The sequence below is a fragment of the Lathyrus oleraceus genome, chromosome 2 (assembly GCF_024323335.1).
Source record: "Lathyrus oleraceus cultivar Zhongwan6 chromosome 2, CAAS_Psat_ZW6_1.0, whole genome shotgun sequence".
NCBI classification, from domain to species: Eukaryota; Viridiplantae; Streptophyta; class Magnoliopsida; order Fabales; family Fabaceae; genus Lathyrus; species Lathyrus oleraceus.
The window spans coordinates 367,081,216-367,109,179 of NC_066580.1; positions in this window are offsets into that span (position 1 = coordinate 367,081,216).

The following is a 27,964-nucleotide window of genomic DNA, read 5'->3' on the forward strand; positions in this document are numbered from 1 at the left end:
GTACAACAATAATATACAACATATATACAACAACAACATACAACAACAACATTCCATACATATATGTACAACAATATACAACCTAGCTATATGATTCTTTGATCAACAATGAATTGACACAATTCATCCTTCATTTCATCCAAATGAGCTCTTGAGTAAGATTTGTATTCCTCAAAGTACTACAATTAAGAGAATAAAACATATTCATGATTTAGTAACAAATTAGATGAAATATCTGACAGACATAATTAAATATACAAATACACATGAATATTTAGGGGAATTTCACTTACGCGTCAACCGTCTTCTTCATACTCGGATATTTACTCCAATCACCCGATAACGAATCGAAATAATACACTATTAGTCTCGAAAGATCCATAGCAACCAACACCCAGTGACCACTGTATCCAAAAGCTGTCTAGTAGTTCTAACCAATACTAAACAAAATAACGCCCATCTACCCATGGTGGCAAACATGTTCTGTATATCCAAAAGCTGTCTAGTAGTTCTATCGCACATCCATACAAAATAAGGCTCAACCAAAAAAACAGATGGCAGCATAAGTAGTATATCCAAAAAAGGCATGGTGAATAATAGCAAGTGTGCATAATAGGCAGGAGGAACTGCATACAAGATAACATTTTTGTTAAACTAAAGTTTTGTATAGCCTAAAACAAAAACAAGCAAAGGGAATCAAGTAACAAACCTATTGAGAGAGATCGAGTACACCTCGCATAACTGAATGGAAAAAAATAGTATCAGAAGGCTTCTAAAATTAAATGAAAACAGTACAAGTTTAGGTAAAAATTAAATGACATAGCTAATATTACCTGAATTCCTGCATGGCTGTTAAGGTAAAAATCAAACTCCCTAGGGTGACAAATGCTGGTGTCTACCACAGTTCCTTTGACAATTTAGAACAACAATATCAGCAAAAAGTGATAAATTCAAATGATACTATATACCAGCTGCGTTGAGAAATATATTGAAAAAACCTGGCATAATATTTCCACTTCTATCGGTCTCTTTGGGGTTGACAGGAAAGAGACGGGTGTGATGTCTCTTTTGGACCACTACAAAAGTAACTTTAGGTAGATACCCATCCTCTATTGAGACACAAGCCTGATGAAAAAAAATTAGTTGGTCTTCAGCACTCCAATGTACTTCAAATTTTACACCCTTGTCTCTTGCACGAATGATTGACTTCATAATAGCCATTTTACCTGTAATAAAGAAAACAATTAAAATCAGATGACAAATGTAAAAACAATTAAAATCATAAAAGTCATTTTACCTGTAATAAAGAAAACAATTAAAATCATTTGACCTGTACCTTTTTCACTAAGTTCTCTTTCTTTTCTTGGTTGGAATATGTTCTACATGTCTCTTAACAACACGGACGGTTGGATTGATCCAAATACCCTCATTATGATCATTTCTAATATATAAATCATTTGATATAATATTCTCATCTTGATCATTTCTGGTAAACGATTCAATCTCAACAACAATATCACCTTGATCTCTAGTGTTTTCATCAATTACTTTGTTGGAAAAAAGAACTATAGACCATTTCGTACTTTTCGGATCATTGACATAGAACACTTGTCTAGCTTGAGAGGCTAGAATAAAAGACTCATCTTTGTATCCCACCCTATTAAGATCCACTTGCAAAAATCCTGACTTATCCATTCGAATGCCGTTATTATTTTCAACCCACTTGCAACCAAATATAGGAATCTGAAACTTCTCATAATCAAACACCCAAATGCGCTCGATAACACCAAAATACGACAGATTTGCAAATTTGGGGTTTAAGTCCTTCACACTTGATATGTGCATTGCTTCAGCTACCACGGTGACACCACTATTCTGCATAGTACTTTTATCATCTTGTTCTTTGGTATAAAATGTGTATCCATTAATCGCGTATGCGCTATAAGAAAAAACATGGAAACTTGGACCATATGCTAAGCATCTCAACCTTTCTGTTATTGAAGCGGGATCTGAATAATACTTTGAATAAATATGATCCTTAAACCAAGGTATAAAACATCGATTGTGCTCTCGTACTATCCAATTTTCATTTCTATTGGGATTTAAACCTCGGAGAACATCCTTGTGAATTTCAACATACGGCTCAACCTCATTCTCATTGTGCAGAACATACAAATGCACTTGATCCCGTTCGACCCTTGATACTGCCACGATTTTATTTCCAATTAGATTTTTTCCTTCTTTCTTTTCGACAAGCTGAGACTTGGGGAGTCCAATTGACTGAACATTAGACAAATATTCAGTACAAAACTCAATCGCTTCTTCAACAATGTATCTTTCAACCATACAACCTTCTGGTCGACTTCGGTTCTTCACGTACCCTTTTAATATTTTCATATAACGTTCAACAGGGTACATCCATCTCATATAAGCTGGTCCACACAATTGTGTCTCTTTCACAAGATGAACAACTAGATGTACCATTATGTCAAAAAATGATGGGGGAAAAAACATTTGAAGCTCACACAAAGTAATAACGATTTCTTTTTGCAACATTGGTAAGATCGCAGGATTGATCACCTTACTGCAAATTTACTTGAAGAAATAACACAACTTAGTTATAGAGCTTCTTACTTTTTCTGGAAGAATAGAACGTATACCTATTGGGAGAAAATGTTCCATTATAACATGGCAATCATGGGTCTTTAAACTCTTTAACTTGAGGTCTTTCATAGACACAAGTCTTCTAATATCTGAAGAGTACCCTTCTGGAACTTTAACTTCACTTAGAAACTTACACAATGTTTTTTTCTCCTTTCAAGATAGAGTATAAGCAGCAGGAGGTAGATATGTTCGTTTTCCTTTCTTCAAGGGTCCTAATTCAGTTCTTATTCCCATCGCTATCAAGTCCTTTCTTACCTTAAGGCCATCCTTAGACTTTCCTTGTATATTGAGTAACGTGCCAATAACACTTTCAAATACATTTTTTTCAATATGCATAACATCAAGAAAATGTCTCACATACAAGGACTTCCAATACAGCAATTCAAAAAAAACTGACCTCTTCTTCCACCCACTTTTGACAAGTGTGTGGGCAAAAGGCTTGCCAAACTGAGTATCCAAATCTTTCACCTTTTCAAAAATTTGATCACCCGTCAATATAGGTGGAGCTCTGTGTTGTTCTGTCTCTCCATTGAACGCCTTTCTCCATCCACGGTAGTGATGATTTGAATTTAAGAATCTTCGATGACCGAGAAAGACATTCTTCTGACCAAACTCCAAGCGCTTCCAATCTGTTTTATCTTCACAAATAGGACACGCACATTGACCTTTTATGCTATACCCTGATAGATTTCCGTATGCTGGAAAATCATTAATTGTGCCAAACAAAATCGCCCTCAAGTTGAAACTTTCTTTCCTATATCCATCATAAACCTCCACACCGGTCTCCCACAAAATCTTTAAATCTTCGATTAAGGGCTTTAAGTACACGTCTATGTCATTCCCTGGTTGTTTAGGTCCAGAAATCAACATAGACAACATCATGTACTTACGCTTCATACATAGCCATGGAGGTAGGTTATAAATCATAATAATCACAGGCCATGTACTGTGTGAGATACTCTGGATACCGTGTGGGTTCATTCCATCAGTAGATAATGCCAAGCGAAGGTTTCTTGATTCTTCTCCAAATTCAGGATAATCATTATCAATTTTCAACCACTGTGGTGAATCTGCCGGATGTCGATACTTTCCATCTATAATTCTTTCATCTGCATGCCAGGTCAAGTGTCTTGAATCGGTTTCACTACGAAACATGCGTCTAAATCTCGGAATAACAGGAAAATACCACAAGACTTTTGCTGGAGACAACTTGTTCTTATATCGCGAGACACCGCATTTAGGACACTCATTTAACGATGCATACTCATTTCGAAACAAAACGCAATCGTTTGGACATGCATGTATCTTATCATAGCTCATGCCAATAGAGCACAACATCTTTTTGGTCTCATATGTTCGATTGGGAAGAACATTATCCTCAGGAAGCATATCTTTCAAAAGGGCTAATAACTCTGTGAAACTTTTATCCGACCACCCATTGCCCGCCTTTAAGTTGTACAACTTTAATACCGCAGACAATCTTGTGAATTTAGTGCAACCATCATACAAAGGTTTCTCTGCATCACTTACCAACCTCTCAAACATTTCGGGACAATCCTTAAGATCTCCTTCAAGTGCTTCTGCAATCTCTTCAACTCGATCACAATCGTATGTATCTGCGCCACTATAATTTGAGGCATAGGTCGTACTATCCCCCGGTTCAACATTCTCGTTACTTTTCTCACCATGCAAATTCCAACATGTATAACTTCGATCAATTCCATGCCTCATTAGATGCGATGTCAACTGAACTGCGTCAACCCGTTTCCCATAACAACAACCCAAGCAAGGACATATCATTCTAATGGGGTCTTCAGCGTGCGCAACGGCAAACTTAACGAATTCTGATACCCCATTCTCGTACTCTCTCGACAATCGATTGGAAGACATCCATGTATTATCCATTACTAATTAGAATAAACAAAAAACAATTTCATAAGAGTTCAAACACATTCGGACCTAGGTTTCTAATGATACTGGTGTTGACACAAAATCATATGTTCATAGGTCGTATAACCCTAACTACTGGGTAATGTAGTCCCATTGCATGCGCTATCATGGTCACTAAAAACCAACCGTCAATTTCCTATTGCATGCGCTATCATGGTCGAAACAAACGTAGCATAGACAACAATGAAACAAACGTAACATAAAACAGAAATTGGGCAAAGCTAAAACAAAGCAATAACATAAAACAGAAATTGGGAAAAGCGTGTACCTTTGATTGGTAGAAGGAGGAAACGCGCAGTAATAATGTAGATCTAACAGAGGTGGAAGGAAAACGCCTTAGAACCCTAACGTGAAAAAGAACGAAAATAACAGATAGTGAAATAACAAAACGCGCAGTATGTTATAATTTTAATGTTTACTAAAGGGGACATTAGAGGGCGCTTGTGGAAAAAAAGCGCCCTCTAAAGGGGGCCTAAGAGGGCGCTTATGAAAGCGCTCTCTAAGGCTTTACAGAAGCGCTTTATAAGCTGGAAATGCACATGGACTTATAACAGCGCTTTATTAAAAGCGCCCTCTAAGGGTGACCTTAGAGGGCGCTTTCTAAAAAGCGCCATGTATTGTTGTCCCTCTTTCTCCTCCTTATTTTTTCGTTTCACCTTAGAGGGCGCTTGTGGAAAAAAAGCGCCCTCTAAATGGGGCCTAAGAGGGCGCTTATGAAAGCGCTCTCTAAGGCTTTCTAGAAGCGCTTTATAAGCTGGAAATGCACATGGACTTATAACAGCGCTTTATTAAAAGCGCCCTCTAAGGGTAACCTTAGAGGGCGCTTTCTAAAAAGCGCCATGTATTGTTGTCCCTATATCTCCTCCTTATTTTTTCGCTTCACCTTAGAGGGCGCTTTGTTACAAAAGCGCCCTCTAAAGTGCGCTGTCTATTGCTCCTTATTTTTCGCTTCACTTTAGAGAGCGCTTTTGTAATAAAGCGCCCTCTAAGGTGCGCTGTCTATTCCAGTTTTTGGCTTAGTGTAACCAAAGGTGTAGGTTTCGGATACTCGTAAGGCATGAGATACTCAGAAGCTCTCCTCCTTACCCAAGCAGTATAAGGCTCCATGGCAATGTAATTCTTAGGACCCAACTCCTTCCTTCCTTTTTTATGAATCTTGCGCCAAGCGCAAACCATCCTAGCTTTCAAGCCTTGGGGATCTTTACCCTCCTGAAAGAACACACCCTCTAACAGAATGTTATTAGGTTTATCCTTTATGGGGAACCCAAGCTGACGACGGGCCAAAGCAGGGTTGTAGTTAATCCCACCACATGTACCGAGAAGAGGCACATTGGAGAATTCACCACAAGAGTCGATAATCTGCACACCATCATACACACGGTTATACCAAGAGATATCATCCTTAGTGACAGACATAAGTCTCGTGGACCACCGTAGACATCCCTTGTTCTCCTTGAAAGCAACCGTCTGAGGTAAGTGAGAAATAAACCACTTATACAATAGAGGCAAACAGCACACAATGGTGCCACCACCCTTTGCATTCCTCATATGCAAAGATAAATAGGTATCACCCAACAAAGTCGGAATGGGATTAAGAGTAGAAAAGATCCTAATAGCGTTCACATCCACAAACTTGTCGATTTTGGGGAACAATACCAATCCATAGATGAGAATTACAAATATGGCTTCAAAGGCATCCTTACTCATGGCCTTCCCATTGATAGTAGCTTGAGCGATGAGGAACTAAGAAGGGAGACCTTGAATTCCACCTTTGGTAGTCATATGAGCACCAACCAGAGATTCATCTATGTGTAACATTTCAGCTATCTCTTGAGAAGTAGGAACATCCTCCAAGCCACTGAACAGCACTTGGTCTAGAATAGGTATACCCACCAGATAAGCATACTCCTCAAGGGTAGGCAAAAGTTAAAAGTCTGGAAACGTGAAGCAACGGTACAAGGGATCATAAAACTGCACAAATACACTCATCAATCCTTCATCCACCTGAGTAGTCAGAAGAGGAAGAAGCTTCCCAAAACGAGCTTTAAAACCCAAAGGATCTAATACATAGGATGTCAGATTCCTTAAATCTTTCAAATCTGGTTGCCTGAAGCTGTACTTCTTCGTATTCCTTCGTTGTCTTTCCATGTCTAAAAATTTTGCAAATAAACCCCTTAAGTTCCTTGAAATTTTCCTTCATTATTGATGATATGGATGCAAATGGGTGCATGAATGCATGAATGCAACAATCACACTCAAGGATCAAGCAAAGCATACCAAACAGAGGTCATGGGATGGATCATATTATCCTTAATATCAATCATCCATTTTGGCGGATTATGGTTTATACCTTATCAACACCTAAGTTCCATTGATATTAAGGATATATGAACGGATTGACCATGAATCAAGGGTTTGTTGCAAGTCACAAGCATGGAGTTTTGGTTAAGAACCACCCAAAGGGAATTTACTAAGGTTTAAACCTGCCAAACATGTTCTAGAAGAGGTTCCCATAGTCATCATCCCATATTTCGGATATTATCGGAGAAACGACTACTCGTATTCCAAAAATATTCTCAAGAGAGACTCTTATGAGTGTAGTATCGCGTAACAATCGTATCAAATCTTACACTTGAACGACCTTCGCACTACATCCTAAAAAAAAGGCCAAGATGGGCTTGGTAAACTAAGGTCCTTGGCTTTTAAGGTCTATATTGGAAGGAGTAATGTCTAACCACAACTTACTTGTGTGACATTATTGATCCCAACATGACCTCCACCAAGTGAATGGACTTGCAAGTCAACTTGCTAAGGAATAACTCCACACACGTCAACGAGACTATGCCATTCTCCTATCCTTAGTGCACTCGAGTCCGGGTATAGAACTCATCTCACAAAGATCACCAAGCATACAAGGAATTAATATCAAGCAAATCAATCATTACACACAATACAGTAATCCCAAATTACACAAAAATATGTCACAAAACAATACAATACAACAAACATGAAAAGTTGGCAAAACCCACTAGGCAATATCCCCAGCAGAGTCGCCACTTTTCTGTAGCGGGGTATTCGTTACCATTAGAGATATTGACTAAATCCAAGGCAAATCATACAAGTCGAGTCGCCACCGCACTTCTATTTATCCAAAGGAATGGTTAGAAAGTGAACAAAAACCTAATAGTTTTAACAAAAACTAGTAAAAGAAACAGAGATCTGGGTAAGGGGGTTGGTTATGCAATGGGAAGGTGTTAGGCACCCAAAACATCCTAGGTACTCCTAGGGAGCCCTTTTCACACTTGTGAAGGTTGTTGTCTTGTGAAAATTTTGTTTGAGCAAACATGATTGAAGAGATGAGAAAAGAATATACAAGTTTATTTACATTTTTGTGTTTGGATGGATAAACCCATTGCCTACGTACCATCTTTTAAAAAGATTAGGATCAAAACCTTGTAGTTCGGGATAAAAATCTCAAAATGAGTTGGTCAATTGATTGGGCCAAAAGCCTTAAGGTCTTTTGTTATCAAAGGGAGAAAACTCAACCAAACCACAAATCCACCATGTGAGAATAGCTTCAACATGCTAGTGAGGGGTTAACCCTATAATAAGCATGAAAGACTCATTGTCCATCACTAAGGATATAGGTGAGTATTACATCTACCACAAAGATAACTCAAACCTAATAGCTAAAGGTTATGGAAAATTTGATTAAGAAGGTGGCCATTGGAACCACAAAAGACATTTGAATGGGTTATATTTACCGATTAGAAGTATATACAAAAATGGTCAAAGTAGATTAAAAGGTTCAATTCAAAATAGGTATTATGAAAAGAAGGTTTGAAGATCAAAAGCATAAGGCTTAGGTTTCTAATGTTTGAAAACAATAGTTAAATGTTTGCATAAATTTTTTTGGCTTAGGTTAGAGTGGAGAGAAGAAGAAGAATGGCTAAGTCCTAAGGAAAAAAATAAAAGGTGAGGGATAAGAGATCAAAACCACACTAGGAGTTCCTCTCTTGAGACCATATTGATGATCCAAGTAGCTCCCATCCTTTAGAATAAAGCAACCACAAAGTATGAGCAATCAAACACAAGGTCATGCTTCCAAGAAACCTCCAATGGCTTTTGCATCTCTCTCTTTAGATGAACATGGCAATGACCTTCCAATTAAGCTCAAATGGGAACTCCTAGCACAAAAGCACACACATCAAAAGTTCCATGAAATAAAACAAGAATGGACAAGAGTGAGTTTAGAGATTTGGGTCTTTCTAGTCCATCTTCATCATTAAGGTCCATTTACTCCAGTTTTGCATAAGGAAGGGTCCTAAGATCTAAATCCAATTCTCCATTTCTTTGCATAGGGAATGTCCTAGAAACTAAGTCCATTTCTTTGCATTTAGTCCACAACAATCAAAACAAAACACAAGCACAATAATATATACACAATGATGTGCTCAAGTGAGCAAAAGGCAAATGACATTAACATAAACATGTGCTCAAGTGAGCAAAGAGAAAAACAAATGAATAATATGTACAAGAATTGTAAATTGCATAAAAATAAATTGCATAAAGTAAATGTTAATTGTCAATAGTTAGTGTTAGTAGTTAGTGTGCCATAAGGCAAATTTAGCGCTATGTTAAGCAATCGTAATTGGACTTATGTAGAAGTCACAACTATCTGAGGCCGGTCAATAATAATGTAGGTAACAAACACAAGTTAGGAGTCTTGATTAGTGAACCAAGTCCCAATAACTTTCCATGCCAAAAAGGAGAAGAGAATTGATCTTGTATTGGTTTAAGCCTTTTGCATGATTTAGAAGACATTATATCCTTAATGCAAAGACATTCACTTGATCAATTGATCAAGATGAATTAGATTTGAATCAAGGAATGTTAAATCTCCCTAATCAATGCTAACTTATCAACCTTCAACTCATTGATCAAAAAGAAGGAGAAGAAGAAGAAGAAGGAGATGAATATGAGAAAAGGAAAATGACAAAATAAAATGCATTAAATGGAATATCATGTACAAATCCTCATATGTTGACCAATAACATTGAAAGTCAAGGTCAAACTATCAAAAACAGAAGTGAGATGAAGATTGGAGGTCACGAAATGAATAAACTATTTTTGGCATTTTCTTAATATTAAAAATAAACTTGAATTAAAATAAATGGAAAGGTCAAACTTGAAAATCACTTCAAACCAACCTTGAAAGGTCCAAGTGATTTATCCTAAGTTCAACAAGGTCAAACAAAGTTTGACAAAAAATTTCACCATTTTTAAAAGTCAGAAACTATTTTTAATCAATTAAAAATGAATAAAAATAACCTAATTGAACTAAAATCTCAAATAAATCTCAAATCAATTCAAAAATTGATGAGAATATTTTTCATAGATCCATCATCATTCAAATAGGTTAGGAAAATATTTTTGTATTTTTTGAATATCAGAAACTATTTAAAATGAATTAAAAATAACCAAGAAAGAGAAAATTCACAAAAAATATCAAATGATAAAATAAAAAATATTAAAAATCAGAAATAGAAACTAGAATTTCTTTGGGAAATAATGCAATGGTCCCATAATTTTTGGATTAAAAATGAAAGAGATTAATTTTTGAAATAAAATGGAATTAAAGAAAATAAAAGGAAAATAAAACAGAAAATAGAAATTGGAAAAAAGCGTGACCGTCTGATCTAAGCTCATTAATTGAGCTGGCAAATCATGAGGCCAAGAAGCGCGCGCCTATGGTGATCCACGGTCAATGCGTGCACATGTGAAACAAATAAAAGTCATAACAAGCAATGCTCCTGATTCAATCTGGAAAACAGATCACACGGCTAGGATTTAAATTGGGGACGATGAAGCCACCAGAGCCACCGTCTTCTCCGGTGAGCTTCCAGATTCCGGCCAAAATGCAGAACTTCAAAACTTAACCAAATCAAGCGATCTATACATCAATAGAAAGTTGGGATGATGTACATCATCCCTATACCATCCATTTCCATTCTAGATCTCTATGATTTGAGAAATCAGAGATGGAAAAATCTGGTGTTCATCATGAACTCAATGAATTGCAAAAATGAAAAGCATAAACATGATGCCTCCATTTAGAGGACTTCAGCCAACACAAAATCACAGCCAATAGGTCAAAAGATTAGGAGAATCGAAGGAAATACCAGTTGGAGTTCAAGTTCGAGTTCTGGTGATTTGAGCTTGAAACCTTGCTTGCTTTATCAAAACAGAAGTTCAATGAAGTGTATAATAAAGGTTTAGAAGCATTAGATCTATGAATACAACCATATGTAGTTGAATTCGAGATCTGAAAATTTTGAGAGAAATGAAACTTGCTTCTTTAGTGATGGTTAGGGAATGAATTCTGCAGCGTTTCAGGTTGAAATTGGGTGTCCAAATGGAGGGAATGAAGCATGTATTTATAGCTGAATTGGCAAGGAAGGTGTGGAATGATCCGTGTGCATAAATTTGGATACCACTTGCATGGGCTTGCATGATCATGCACAAGGCCCAAAAGCAATGCCAAATGCAAGCTGAGTTCCAATGCCAAGGGTTTGGACGTGTAGTTTGCTCTGAATTGGCTTGTGCAAGAAGGTTTCAACATGAATCCCATAATTGAACCTAATCATTCACCACTTCGAAATACCATTTAGAAAATCCAAGCATAGGCATATGGGTAATAATTGGAAAGGTTTTTGTATGAGGAACAAATGTTATGTTGATCAGAAGTCCATTTCGAATGTGGAAATTTATGAAATTTGAGTTTAAAGTGTGATGTGCAAAACATGTCAATGCAAAGTTTCTAAAATTGGCCAACTTTCAAGCCCTTCTTTTTTGATGATTCACTCTTCAAATGAAAAAACCTCCAACATCAAATTTATAGATCTTTTCAGGACAATAAAAATGGACTTAAATATTGCATCATTTGGATTTTTAATGAAGAAGTTATGGGCACCTGAAGTTGGACTTTTTTGACTTTTAATGCATTTGGTCTAAAAGGACCTATAATGTCTTGCATTATCAAATGTATTTTATTTGAGATTTTGAAATTTTGTTCAACATAACATATTAAGTAGACATATTAAGCTTTCTAATGCATTTTATCCCACCTCAAAATCATAAAAAATGAATGAGTTATGTCCTTAGGATGTTGACCCAAAATTAGGGTTTCAGTCAACATGACCTATAATGTATTTAAATGGAAGATGGTTTTCCAAGATTCAAATAAAATTTTGATGAACATGAAAGTCGTTAATATTGTCCTTAAGAATATTTTTTGCTTTTGGAACCATCTCCATTTGACCAACACACAAAAGGTTAGGTCTCAGTGTACTTCAAAATAGTCAGATGATTTGACTGATCAACTTCTCAAGTCCATGACTCATATCTTGATGACTTGATGATTAAGGAAACTCAAATAAGTTCAAATATGCATGAAATGATGCATTAAATAACTTCCCTTGATTGTATTTGATCATGGGTTGAGGTTGCTTCAGGAGCAAGGCATTGTGGTGCAAAGATGAATTAGGGTTTCCTTGAAGAACAAGACCTCAAACCCTTTGACTTGCTTTGATCAAAATGAGTAATTGAGATGCTAGGGAGGCATATTTGATGGATGAGAGCCTTGGGAACCATTACCATGCTTGCTATCATCTTCTCTTAGCCATATCTCTGCACCAAGGATCTCTTTGAAGCTCTTGACCTTGTGATTGCTCAAGCTACACACACAAGATGTTAGTGACATATTTTTGTGCTTTTGGTTAGTAAACAAAATGAGAAAAGAAATGATATAAAAATCAAGCATGCTTGGTGATCTCAAAACACTCACAAGGAGTCCCACCCAAAGACAAGGGTAACCAAGATGCTCAATGATCCTTGAGGCTATGCAAATGAAATGTTATGATGCCATGAGGGATCTTAGGGACAATATTGGGGTCTTACAAATGCAAAAATTATTATAAATTTATTACTAAATCAATGACTAAAGATATGAAGGAAAGTAGCTAAAGCACTAAACCAAGGAAGGCCCGATAAGAACTTCTGATCTATCTAAGAATCTAACTCAGGGGGAGTCCTCTTCCCTATCTGATCTAAGAAATTATGTATTGTTTCACCTCTTCTTTGTATTGTTTTGTCATAATAAAAAAGGGGGAAACTGTAAGAACAAAGTTGCTTCTACAATGTATCTCTAAGATTTTGATAATAACAAAGGATGAAAAAAAATGGTACTCTAACAGAATTTTTATTAAGTATGCAGGACTCTAATCAAACATCAGATAGAAAAATACAGCAGATACAAAATTTAGCTATCAGATGCTACTTAGAGAGAACGCGTCCAGAAGGTTCTGACTCTGATCAATGTAGTTACCAGCACAACAGAAAGAAGACTGAATCCAGACTCTGAATCTGAAAAAGTCAAGAGCATAGAGAAACTCTGATGTGGTCAGATATAATCAACCTCTGACGTTAAACTCTAATTTACCAAGACTCTAATACAGATTCACCAGTTCAGAACACGTAACTGAAAATAAATCTGGTTTTGGAAATAATGAGGCGCGCAAAACTGTTTTAGAAAGAAACAAGGAGAGTAATGACAATAAACATTCTTCAATGACCAAGATCTTGTCATCACTCCAATGGTTCTTCCCAACGCCTATATAAAGGACTAAATACTTCACAAGAAGAGACTTGAGACACACAAGAATACAAAACTCTCATTTATTCTCTCTCTTTTTTCACGAGTTGCTGCTCTTACGTGAAAAGCTATTGTACTTATAATTCTGTAATATTTGCTTTTTGTTAGAAGCACATTGGATTATAAATCATATTTTTGCTAAGATATTTCCTCAAGTGACTCTGTGTAGTCTAAATACTTGAAAAGGCTAAGGGATTACTCTCTTAGGTAGTTGTTTGTGTAATCTTTCAAGATTAGTGGATTAAGACCTTTTTGAAGGCGAATTCACCTTGGCAGGGTGGACTGGAGTAGCTTTGAATTTCAAGCAAACCAGTATAAAATTTTGTGTCATATTCCTTTCCATACCTTTAGTATTTATGGTTTGGAGGCGGCAATCGATTTAAGAATCAACATTCTTGAGGTATACGGTGATTCAACTCTGGTAACAAGTCAGGTAAAAGGTGATTGGGAGACTCGGAATAACAAGTTGATACCTTACAAGGAGCATATCAGAAAACTGGTACCCTACTTTGATGAAATCTCTTTTCACCATATTGCTAGAGAAGAAAATTATTTAGCAGATGCTCTATCCATGTTGGCGTCTATGTTCAAGGTCAAATGGAAGAACGAAGCTCCATCCATCCATATTGACCACTTTGATGAACCAACACATTGTCTGGCAATCGAGGTCGATCATGACGATAAGCCCTCGTTCTATGACATAAAGACATTTTTGGAAAAATGGAAATATCCCGAGGGTATATCCATTACGGATAAGAAGGCTCTGAGAAGACGAACTTCCAAGTTCTTCCAAAATGCTGATGTGTTATACAGGCGGAATTATGATTTCGTACTGCTCAGATGCGTGGATAGACACAAAGATAGTAAGATCATAAAATCCATACATGAAGGCTGCAAGGGTGTACATGCAAATGGTCCTATTATGGCCAAGAAGATCCTTCGGGATGATATTATTAGACAACAATGGAGGTTGACTGTTAAAACTTTGTTAAGAGATGTTACAAATGTCAGATATACGGTGACAAGATCTTTGTGCCACCGTCTCCATTGAATGTTTTGACTTTTCTATGGCTCTTTTCTATGTGGGGTATTAATATGATTGGGATGATAGAGCTTAAAGCTTCCAACGGTCATCGATTCATCCTAGTCTCCAACGACTACTTCACGAAATGGGTCCCAGTTGCATCATATGCTAATGTCACTCGACAAGTGGTTATCGATTTATCAAGAAAGAGATAATTTGCCGCTATAGGATACCTAACAAGATCATCACTGACAATGCCAGTAACCTCAACAACAATATGATGAAGGAGTTATGCGAAGAATTTAAGATCGAGCATCATAACTCTTCACCATACCGACCCAAGATGAATGGCGCCAGGGAAGCAGGTAATAAGAATATCAAAAGAATCGTCCAGAAAATGGTCAAGACATACAAGGATTGGCCTGCGATGTTACCCTTCGCTCTACATGGTTACAGAACCTCGGTCCGCACATCCACTAGGGAAACTCCATACTCGTTGGTATATGGGATGGAGGTTGTCCTCCCATTTGAAGTAGATATCCCTTCATTCAGAGTCATCATGGAGGATGACCTCGATGAACCTGAATGGGTTCAATCACGGTATGACCAACTAAATCTGATAGAAGAAAAGCCTTAGACGGCCGTCTGTCATGGTCAGCTATACCAAAAACGTCTCAAAAGAGCTTTTGATAAGAAAGTTCTTCCTCGTGAGTACCACGCAGGGGAACTCGTTCTCAAAAGGTATTCTGCTATTCAATCAGACCCGCGAGGCAAATGGACTCCCAACTACGAGGGACCTTTCATCATTAAGAAGGCCTTCTCAGGTGGGTCTCTAATCCTCCCAATAACGGATGGGGAAGACTTGCCATCGCCAGTGAATGCAGACATAGTCAGAAAATATTATGCCTAAAAAGAAATGATAAAATCCCACTAGATTAATCTTTGTAAGATGGGTCTAGGCAAAAATCATTTGTCCCGATGGACCAAAAACTGAATTGTCCATGCAAAAGTTAGGAAACAAATATAAGGCTCGGTAAGTCGAATACCCGAAAGGGCGGCTTAGGAAAAAAGGAGCATCCTGGTAGACGAAAAGAATAAGAAATGTCCAAGAAAAAGTTAGGGATAAAGACATTGACTATGATCCTCAAGCCCATTACGCTACAAGGTAGATATCAGATGGTCGAGGACTAAGGCCAATGTAGTAATCAATGGAAGAAAATATATACAAAATATTTCCCATTGCCATTTCATTTATATTTTTCAATTTTTGCAACATCCTCATCAAGGGTGGATGCATCTTTGTACACACCATACGTACAATTTCACATCAATAAAATTCAGTTCATTCCATCAAATATTTTTTCTTCTTCTGTATTTTGTATGCAAAATAACTGATTTATCTTATTCTCAAAATGCCTTGAAATTTCTGGGAACAATAAAAGCTACCCTAAAGGAAAACATTATGCATTATTGTGAAATCTCGATAAACTTGGAAGATGACTGGTGGCCCAAAATGTGGTTTTGCTTGAACACCTGTGACTTCCACTTGCTTGGCTACCATTTGGGTATCAGTGTCTCGGTGTTCCTCAGCAGGTATGCGATTCCTTGATAGCAGTGTTGACAACGCCTGGATTCCATAATGATCACCTTCCCATCTCCGATGAAGAGTCGAAGTTCCCATCATAATAAAGACTCATATCCCCCACAAATGACAGACATCTAAACAAACAAGCATGCATGCATCATGAATGAAAAGCTTACATCATGCACTGCACATATCATATTCTCCACCATGATACCCCACGTGAACATCAAAAGCCGGTGACAACTCCAACCACCTATTCAAGCAAATTTTTGGATATGTCGATAATTAATCCTCTTCCACTTCGAATGCCTAAAAAGCTTCCGCAATTCTTGTATTCAGGTTCAACAAGATTAAATAGGGGCAGCTTTTGTACCCCAAAATTTTCCCTCCCCCTTTTTTTTTATCCAACCACTTCACTTGGGGATTAGTTGCATACATCAATAACTCATGCATATGCATCATTCATTCCATTAGGGGATCACCAGAGATTCAAAATTCTTGGCTTGTGGAGCTAGGGTTTGCAAAGTGTGATTTGAATTGTCATCAAAGCATAGGGGAAGTGAAGTCCTGATTTCTTGATGGTGGAGGTATGGATTCTGTAAGTTTAAGGAGTGCCTTAGAGGGGGGTGAATGAGGCACTAAGCGTATTTTCCGGTTTTTTGACGGTTTATGACTTTTACTTTCTGAGTTGCTTAAGTGATGAAAAGTGGTAAAGAGCGGAAAGTAAAGAACACAGCGATGTATAGTAGTTCCCCTCACAGATTGAGAGTACTCCACTCCCCTTTCAACACGAAAGAGAATTTCACTATAATGTTAGATTCCTAGACAAGACACCTTAAGGTCTTTCTATCTATTCTAACACTCCAAGAACAATCCTCTTGGATTTACAATGTTTAAAGTCCAATCGAGACTCAATTTCTCACAAATGGACCTCTTGTATCCATACACCGGATAACAAGGATAACACCTTACAAACTTATTCTTAACAATCCTAAGAATAAGTTGTAATCAAAGAATATAATTCTGAATAATTTGTATAAGATGAGATAGTTGAAATTTGAAGTATATCAATTAATCAATTGATCTTCTCCTTTGTAACACTCAATTCTCACAATAATTATACAAGTGTTCGTTATATGAAATGAAACTATGATGCTAAAAATGAAGGTTTATGCAAGGTTTCATTCTTAAGAAAATTTGGATGAACACTTAGAAAGTTTGAGAGAATGTGTGTAAATGATTTAAAATTTTACAAGGATGTAAACTTGAAATCTAAAAAATGATGTTTATATAATGTCTAAAACACCTCCTTAAATGAATGCAATAAGCCAAAGGTTGCCATGTTTTAATGATGAAGAAAACATAAAAGTTTCCATGAAGAGATGCATATATTTTTGCCTCTGGATCAGTGGTAATCAGTTACCTTAAATTGGATAACAACTTACATGCATTCAACGTTTAAAATTATTTGAAATTTACTCAAGGTAATTGGTTACCTTAAATTGGATAACCGGTTACATGGTTCCAACATTCAAAAATTATTTGAAAATAACATAGAGTAATCAGTTACTCTAAAGTTGATAACCGGTTACTCTTTCACAACTTTGAAAAATAATTAAAAGAGTGAAGTGCGGTGATTTGTTTGATGCATAAACATATTTTCAATGATTATGGCATGAATGCAACATGTTATGAACACTTGTATAACTATCTAGAGTTCAAGTGTTACCTTGTCCATTTGAAAGACGATTCTTCATGTGATTCATCAAGACTTGATCATAGGTTGGAAACTTCATTCATGAGCTTGAATCTTAATCAATCTTATTGTTGATCCGTCTTAAGCTTTGTAGCGAGGTTTGTTGTCATCAAAATATCTAAGAAGTGATGTCTTCACAATCTCCCCCTTTTTGATGATGACAACCCAAAATCATGAAAGTTTGATCCCGTGGTGTTTCTCTATCAAAAGCTCCCCCTTAATTTATGAATTAAGGAGTCTTTGAATTCTTCATATTTGTTAGAGAGACACAACCAACACGGAAATAACATAGTAATAATTTCTTTTGCTTCTCCCCCTTTGTCATTAACAAAAAGGGTGAAAAAGAGAGATAAATAACAAGCATGCAACCAAAATAGACTAATCACCACATAACACACAAGAAAATTCAAACATAACATAAATCGACATTTGTAATATAGTTTGAAAATAAAACTAGAATTGTACTAACATAAAAACAAACATAAGCTAGTGAAAAAACAAAAAAAAACAACATGATCAAGCTTAATCACTTTCAGACATGTCGTCTCCTTCATCCTCTTAATCTTCATCAACACTTTCCTCAACACCTTCTTCACTAGGGGTAGGTTGACGGTTTAAGGCAAGGAAGAGTTTTCTAAGAGACTTGATGCCACGTTGAGTGACCTGATGATTGTGGTGCATTGTTGTCTCAATTGAACACATCTTATTGTATAGCATTGCATTGGTCCGATACACTCCATTTGGTCTCAATTGAACACATCTTATTGTATAGCATTGTTGTCTCAATTGAACACATCTTTTTATCGATACACTCCATTTGGTCCGATACCAATCCCGGTATTCTTTGTTGCAGTAACTTCGTTGATTTCACAGTTCTTGACAATCATGGGTGTCTTTGGTTCCCTTTGAAGCGGAACACCGAAAAATTCAAGAATTCTTGAGACAATTCGACCATAGGGAAGTCCACCACTAAAAGAGAGTTGATGCATCATGTGTTGGTAGATAACATGTGCCCAGTTAATCTTCAAATTCAGTTTCAGGGCTCTAATCAGTTGCAATTCAAGTTCACTGACTTGAGAATGGTTAGAGTGCTTTGGTACCAACACATAGGCAGGAACGTAGTGGAGCATCCTATCGCTCACAGATAGCATGTTAGCATACTTCACAACCCTTGAAGATTTTGTTCTTTGCCGGCTCATGAGGTTGGCTTGAGTTCCTCTAGAAATGGAAAGAAAGTACTCCAGACTGTTATAGTTACTCTAAGCATCATTGTCAGGTTCGGTACCATGACGAAATGCTTCTCCTTCCAAAGGGATTTCAAGACATTGTCCCAGTTGAGTAAGGTCCATAGAGATTTCAACATTTTTGACCTTTGCAATAAAAACCAAATCTCCAAATTCATTTGTTCCAAACTTAATAGAGGTATAGAACTCTCTTATCATGTCTGGGTAATAATCTCAAATATCTGAAACTAGTTTATCTACGCCAGGGTTTCGCAGCAAGGTTTCAAAATTAAAGTTGTGAGATGGAAAAGCTTGAAAATTAACATACTTTACCGACATTAGAGTCTGAGTCCGGACAACATAACTTAACCGTCTGGATTTTACACAGCGAGCTTGTTTCTCTTCAGCATGTTGAGAAGTATCTGCATCCAATTTCTTCTTACCCTTATCTTGTCTAGGAGAGGCCATGGAATTTGTGAAAGTTAGGGTTTTGGAAGGGTTTTTTCTGAATTTTAGTTGGAGAGGGAATATGGTGAGCTGATAGTGAGAGTGTTGTAAGAGCTTTGAATGTAATGAAGGGTGATAATGGAGATAGTTAGGGTTTGGAAGGGAAGATGGAGGGCTTTGGGAAGGAAGACGAATGAAGGTTGAAGAGAGAGAACTTAATGTAGAAGTGATTAAAAAAAATAAGCACTTAGCACATATAAAGTAATAACTCACGTGTATTTTTATTTATTTTTAAATTCTGGAATGAACAGTGTTAATCGATTACTCAAAGTGGAGTAATCGGTTACACAGAGTGAAAATGCGTGAGAAAACAAAAAATGCACAAAGTAATCGATTATCCAAATGGAAGTAATCGCTTACACAGAATGGAAAAATATGATTTCAGGCAAAAAAATACAGGGTAACCAATTATCCAAATGGAAGTAACCAGTTACACAGAATGAAAATTTGTGGGTCAGGCAAAAATATGAAGGGTAACCGATTATCCAAATGGAAGTAACCGGTTACACAGAGGCAAAAAACACATAGACAAATTTTCAAAAGAGAAATTTCCCAAAATTAAAAAGGATTAAGAACTTGTGTACCTTGGCCTCATGTATGGTGATTGATTGTGAGATAGTTATATGTCACCTTCATCCAAAATGCCAAGTTCTCTTCGAATCTTATAGAATGGTTCATTTGCGAGCGGTTTTGTGAAGACATCCTCCAGTTGATTATGAGTATCGACAAAGGTAACTTCGACATCGCCTTTAAGCACATGATCACGAAGGAAATGGTGTCGAATGTTTATGTGTTTGGTCTTTGAGTGCATGACCGGATTCTTTGTGATATTAATCGCACTTGTGTTGTCGCATCGGAGTGGTATGCATCCAAGATCAATTCCATAGTCACTTAATTGTTGCTTTAGCCAACGATTCTGTGTACAACAACTGCCCGCTGCTATGTATTCTGCTTCAGCCGTACTAAGAGCAACACACGCTTGTTTTATACAAGACCATGAGACTAGAGCATTACCAAGGATGTGACACGTCCCGCTAGTGCTTTTTCTATCTATTTTACAACCTGCATAATCCGCGTCAGAATAACCAATTAACTTACAAACACTACCTTTAGGATACCATAATCCAACGTTGGTTGTTCCCTTGAGGTACTTCATGATTCTTTTGACCGCCGTGAGAGGTGACTCCTTTGGATTTGCTTGGAAACGAGCACATAAACACACGCTAAACATTAGGTCAGGACGACTTGCCGTCAAATATAATAAAGAGCCAATCATACCTCGATACTTCGTGATATCAATTGACACACCCGATTCGTCTTGATCAACATAAGTTCCGGAGCCCATTGGTGTTGACATTGCTCTACAACCATCCATTTCAAATCTCTTTAACAGTTCTTTGCAATACTTTGATTGGTTGATAAAGATTTCGTCTTCTAGTTGCTTGATTTGTAATCCAAGGAAGTAGTTCATCTTTCCCATCATAGACATTTCAAATTCACCTTGCATTATCAACGTAAATTCTTCACATAGTTCTTTGTTGGTTGAACCAAAGATTATGTCGTCTATGTAGACTTGAACAAGTAAGGTATTCCCTTTTATCTTCTTGATAAATAAAGTCTTATTTACTTTGCCTTTTTCAAAACCTTTTTCACATAGAAAATTACTTAGACGATCATACCACGCCCTTGGTGCTTGTTTTAATCCATAGAGCGCTTTCTTCAATTTGTATACATGTGAAGGATGCTTGAAGTCTTCAAAGCCCGGGGGTTGTTTGACATAGACTTCTTCATTGATGTAGTCGTTTAAGAAGGCGCTTTTGACGTCCATTTGAAAAAGCTGAAAATGCATTGAACATGCGTAAGCAAGTAATAACCGAATAGCTTCTAACCTTGCAACCGAAGCAAACGTTTCTTCAAAGTCGATTCCTTCTTCTTGATTGTACCCTTGAGCGACCAATCTTTCTTTGTTTCGAACAATTATTCCATTCTCATCAACCTTGTTCTTAACACCCATCTTGTTCCAACGATGTGCTTACCACTTGGTCTAGGAACAAGTTCCCAAACTAGATTTCTCTCGAATTGGTTTAATTCTTCTTGCATAGAAAAAATCCATTGATCATATTCTAGAGCTTCATCAATTTTGGAAGGTTCTATTTGTAAAACGAACGCCATGTTTAAGCATGCATCCTTGAGATCCAATCTTGTAGCGACACCTTGACTAATGTCACCAATTACTTTGTCAATGGGATGATCTCTATGAGTCCTCCATTCCTTAGGTAGATCATTTTCATTTGACTCTTGAATCGGTGCTTCTTGATTCTTGTTTGAAGTATCTTCTTTAGGAATTTCTACAAAATAATCATCATCATCAAAAAGAACAATTTCCTCTTTCGAGGGGTTAGATTCGTCAAACTTAACATGCATGGATTCTTCTAGATTTAAAGTTCTTTTACTATAAATTATGTATGCCTTACTTGTAAGAGTATAACCAAGAAAAATACCTTCATCCGATTTTTCGTCGAACTTACCAAGGTTGTCTTTGTCATTGTTTAGGACAAAGCACTTGCATCCAAAGATGTGAAAGAAAGAAATGTTGGGTTTCCTTCCTTTGAAGAGTTCATATGGAGTCTTCTTTAGGATAGGTCTTATGTTAACTCTATTGATTACAAAACATGTCGTGCTAACCGCATCCGCCCAAAAATATTTAGGAAGATTTGAGTCGCTAAGCATTGTTCTTGCAAGTTCCACCAATGACTTATTCTTTCTTTCAACTACTCCATTTTGTTGTGGAGTCCTTGGAGCCGAGAAGTTGTGAAATATTCCTTGATCTTCACAAAAATCTTCAAAAGAGGTATTCTGGAATTCTCCACCATGATCGCTTCTTATGGAGGCAATTGTTAATGATTTCTCATTTTGAATTTGCTTTGCATATTTCTTGAATGCTTTGAATGCATCACTTTGCTGCACTAAAAAGAATGTTCAAGTATATCTATAAAAATCATTAACAATAACTAAAGCATATAAGTTACCTCTGAAGCTTCTTTTTCTTGATAGACCAAATAAGTCCATGTGTAACAATTGTAGTGGCCTAGAAGGGGATACCACATTTTTGGATGTGAAAGTTGACTTGGTTTGCTTCCCCTTTTGACATGCATCGCAAAGCCTATCTTTGATGAACTTTATCTTTGGAAAACCAATGACAAGGTCATGTTTTACTAACTTATTCAAGTGCTCCATGTGAATGTGAGCAAATCTCTTATGCCATAACCATGAGTCGTTGTTATTTGCCACAAGACACTTAACCTTCAAAGAAACATCGTCAAGGGGAATCATGAAAATATTATTAATTCTCTTAACTATAAGCATTACCTCTTGTGTGACTTCGTATTCAATTAAAAATTCATCTTTTGTGAACCTTATTTTGAATCCTTTGTCAAAAAGTTGGTTGATGCTTAAGAGATTGTGCTTTAGTCCTTCGACGTATAGCATATCTTCGATGGATATGAAATTTGGTGTACCTACTTTGCCTATGCCAAGAATTCTTCCTTTGTTGTTATCTCCATAAGTAACATAACCCTTGGCCTTAAGCTTTAGATCTAAAAATTTATGCACATCACCGGTCATATGCTTGGAGCACCCACTATCCAAATACCAAAGATTTGTTGTGTCTTTCAAGCAAACCTACAAAACAAAGTTAAGTTTTGTTAGGTACCCAAATTGCTTTGGGTCCTTTATAATTAGTACCTTTTTCAACCCGTACATAATGCCCTTTTGCTACACTAAAGTTTCTAATGTAGCAAGCATTAGGTGTATGGCCAATAATACCACAATAAAAACATGTTGGTTCAAAATTGCTTTTATATCTAAGAACAAAGGACTTTTTCTTTGTAAACTTTTTCTTTTTAGGATGTTGATGCACAATTTTTGGTGTTTTGACTCTTTCTTTTGGAGGTTGATCCTTAGGCCTTACAAAGATAGTTTTACTTGTACATGGTTTAGAAAATTTGGAGTAACCAAGTCCACTTTTGTCATTTGAGTACCTTTGTTGGCTAAGAACCCCTTCCAAACCAATTTGTCCTTTTTCATACCTTTCAAGGACTCTTTTAAGTTGGACAATTTGGAACGAGAGAGACTCACACTCTAGACATACAAAATTCTTCTTTTCACTAATCATCTTTTGTTTCTCATTTTCAAAACTTTCATTCTTTTTTTCTATGGAAGAAATTTGTTTCTTTTGAGATGATATAGTTTTATAAAGAATTTTTCATTCATTTAACAATTCATTAATTGTGTCTTGTGCATCATCATCAAAAAGAGAAAAATCATTACTAACCTCTTCTTCATCATTGGAGTGATGTGAAGCCATTAACGCCAAGTTTGCACATTCCTCGCTATCCGATCCGGATGAAGAGATAATTTCGTTGTCCTCCCATGCAAGATATGCCTTTTTATTCTTGAAATCCTTCTTTCTCTTGAATCCTCCTTTCTTTGAAAGTTCAGGACATTTCGGGTTTATGTGACCTTGCTTTCCACATTCGTAGCATGTTACATCTTGCGTAGATATGGTGGCCTGCTTTTTCTTAAAATGTCTATTCTTTTTAGTGTTAAAAGATTTATCATTTTTGTTAAAGAACTTACCGAGCCTTTTAACAAGGAGCATGCAATTCTCATCTTCCTCCAATGCGTCATCATCTTTATCTTCTTTTGAGTCTACCTTCAAGGCAATCCCTTTAGATTTCTTTTCTTGGCTTTCATGTTTCTCAAGCCTACCAAGTTCTAACTCATGTTCTTGAAGTTTGCCAAAGAGTGATGCAGACGTCATTGTTGAAAAACTTTTCTTTTCGGAGATAGCCGTCACCTTCGGTTGCCATTCTCGAGTCAATGATCTTAGTACTTTAAGATTGGGATCATCATTTGTAAATGTTTTTTCGAGAGCAATGAAGTGGTTTCTCAAGTGAACAAATCTCTTTTGTAGCGCCACGATGGATTCTCCAGGCAGCATTCTAAACATCTCATATTCTTGACTTAATGTGTTCAACCTTGATCTTTTTACTTCGGCAGTGCCTTCATGTGTCTCCACTAAGGTGTCCCATATTTCTTTCGCTGACTTGCATTGAGATACGCGGAAGAACTCATCCATGCTTAAAGAACTTTAAAGAATGTTTATTGCTTTCTTTTCATTTAAGATTTTTTTCTTATCATCTTCATCGTACAAACTCTTTATCTTTGGAGTACCAACGTCGGTGACCACACTCGTAGGATTATGTGGACCATTTACAACGGCTTCCCATATGCCTCCAAAAATCAAAATATTCTCTAGAGAATAGTGGTGGTTTGTTACTACTTCCACCGTCTTTAAAAACCGGATTCGTGCAGGCGGAAGCCATGCGGATCTTTTAGGAACAAGTTACCTATAACCTGCTCTAATGCCAAATGTAAGTTTAAGGAGTGCCTTAGAGGGGGGTGAATGAGGCACTAAGAGTATTTTCTGGATTTTTGACGGTTTATGACTTTTACTTTCTGAGTTTCTTAAGTGATGAAAAGCGGTAAAGAGCGGAAAGTAAAGAACACAGCGATGTATAGTGGTTCCCCTCACAGATTGAGAGTACTCCACTCCCCTTTCAACACGAAAGAGAATTTCACTATAATGTTAGATTCCTAGACAAGACACCTTAAGGTCTTTCTATCTATTCTAACACTCCAAGAACAATCCTCTTGGATTTACAATGTTTAAAGTCCAATCGAGACTCAATTTCTCACAAATGGACCTCTTGTATCCACACACCGGATAACAAGGATAACACCTTACAAACTTATTCTTAACAATCCTAAGAATAAGTTATAATCAAAGAATATAATTCTGAATAATTTGTATAAGATGAGATAGTTGAAATTTGAAGTATATCAATTAATCAATTGATCTTCTCCTTTGTAACACTCAATTCTCACAATAATTATACAAGTGTTCTTTAAATGAAATGAAACTATGATGCTGAAAATGAAGGTTTATGCAAGGTTTCACTCTTAAGAAAATTTTGATGAACACTTAGAAAGTTTGAGAGAATGTGTGTAAATGATTTAAAATTTTGCAAGGAGGTAATCTTGAAATCTAAAAAATGATGTTTATATAATGTCTAAAACACCTCCTCAAATGAATGCAATAATCCAAAGGTTTCCATGTTTCATGATAAAGAATACATAAACGTTTCCATGAAGAGATGCATATATTTTTGCCTCAAGTTCAGTGGTAATCGGTTACCTTAAATTGGATAACCGATTACATGGTTCCAACGTTCAAACATTATTTGAAAATAATACAGAGTAATCGTTTACTCTAATGTTGATAACCGGTTACTCTTTCACAACTTTGAAAAATAATTAAAAGAGTGAAGTGTGGTGATTTGTTTGATGCATAAACATATTTTCAATGATTATGGCATGAATGCAACATGTTATGAACACTTGTATAACTATCTAAAGTTCAAGTGTTACCTTATCCATTTGAAAGACGATTCTTCATGTGATTCATCAAGACATGATCATAGGTTGGAAACTTCATTCACGAGCTTGAATCTTGATCAATCTTTTTGTTAATCCGTCTTAAGCTTTGAGCGAGGTTTGTCGTCATCAAAATATATGAGAAGTCATGTCTTCACAGATTCAACAAGGGGCTACCTAAGCCATCCTCAGGGGCGTTCAAAACCCTATCTATTAATGGTATGATAATGGGATCCTTTGGAGCTTCAACATGCCTTGTCTCAACTATCAAAACCCTAATTAGGATGTTCACACATTGAAGATTTGTTTGTGATGCATCATGATTGATTTAAAGACCTTGGTTGAAGGGCATGACTCATGAAACCCTAATCAAGTAGGAATTGGTCCTAAGGTATCTTATGGCTTGACCTTTCATCTGGATGGCCTCCAAACCCTAGTTTCATTCAAGTCTTCACCCATTGTGTGTTTGATACCTTTGCTTGATCAAAGTGCCCCAATAAACTCTCGTTCTTGGTTAATTCATGTTGTTGCATTGGTGCCTGAGCTCATTGGTCCCAACTCAAGTCTTTGGTCACACAACTTCCATTCTTGCCTCCATTCCATGGAATTTCATCTGATTATTTCAGGTGCCTAGTCTATACCTTGCTTGATTTCATCTGGTCAATGTTACTCAAGTCCATTTCATGACATTAGTGTTCGATGCATGAATTATTGGTTAGGTCATAGTTCATTGTACATTTTGGTCCTTGTTAAGATCTTGGCTCATGCTCATCGTCCACTCAAGTTAATTTGGTTCATTTTAATGGTTTATGCAAGTCATAGCCTTGTTCATTAGTCATGTTCAATCCATCTTTAAGTCATTCATAATTCATGTCCAAGTCATGGTCAAATCCAAATTCCATTCAAGTTTCAAGTTCATGAATAAAACAAAATCAAGATTCAAAACCTATCAAATTTCATTCAAATGCATTAATCCCATTCATTCCATCGTCACAAATATCTCATTACATACAAAAATTGCAACATTACATGTTGACCAAATGTTGACTTTGGTCAACTGTTGACTTTTTTGTCAACTTTGACCAAAGTCAACTTAAATTCTTTTCTTTCCTAAACCACTAAATGTCCAATCCTAGTCCTAATCCCATTTTACAATTCCATCTTGGTTTTGTTTTGGCCATTTGCACATGATCTTCAATGCCATCATGCCATGAACTTACTTTGAGAAAATAAACCTAGCAAAATAAAGCCATGTTGCAGCATGTTAAACCATGTCACGTGAGGTTGTACCAAGGTCCAAATGGAGGAAATGTTGGTAAGCACCTGCAGAACCAATGGCAAGTCAAAATATCCTATGAATCTATGCAAACCATGACCAAAGTATCCATAACCAAAAGCCACAACAGACCAAACGACATCCTGCATTTGAGACAGACATTAAACACTCCATGCTGCAAAACAATGAATAGGTCTCATGACAGACCAAGCCAAAACATTGTTGAATTGTGGCCACCTGTTGCAAACCTTGACAGTACATCATGCTGCACTTTGAGGCATAACATGCCAGGATTGGTGCAGAGCAGGGCATAGTATTGGACATAAATCAAAGCCAGGTTTGCAAAGAACTTACCTACAACAGAATAAGCAACACAAAGTTGCTACATCAGTCAGGAATGAGTAATGCACATGGTTTATCATGCTGCAACACCAAACCCAACTCACAATCATAATGAAGGCCATAAACCATAGCCCAGATTACAGTTGGATTAGAGCATACCTCACACTGTAACATCATCGAAGCAACCAGAAAAAAATTACAGCCAACACCCTACCAAAATCTTGCCAAGACCTACAACCACATGACCTCACTGTGGCAATCTTACACCAAACCTACTACATATCATTGCCTTACCTTGAGCCAACCTAGAATTATGGTGAAACCTGCAACAAACAACAACACTGGAAGTTTAGCAAGCATCCCATAATTGTGTTCATCATGTACATCAAGCAATAACATGCCTTGGCAAACCATCATCAAGCCATA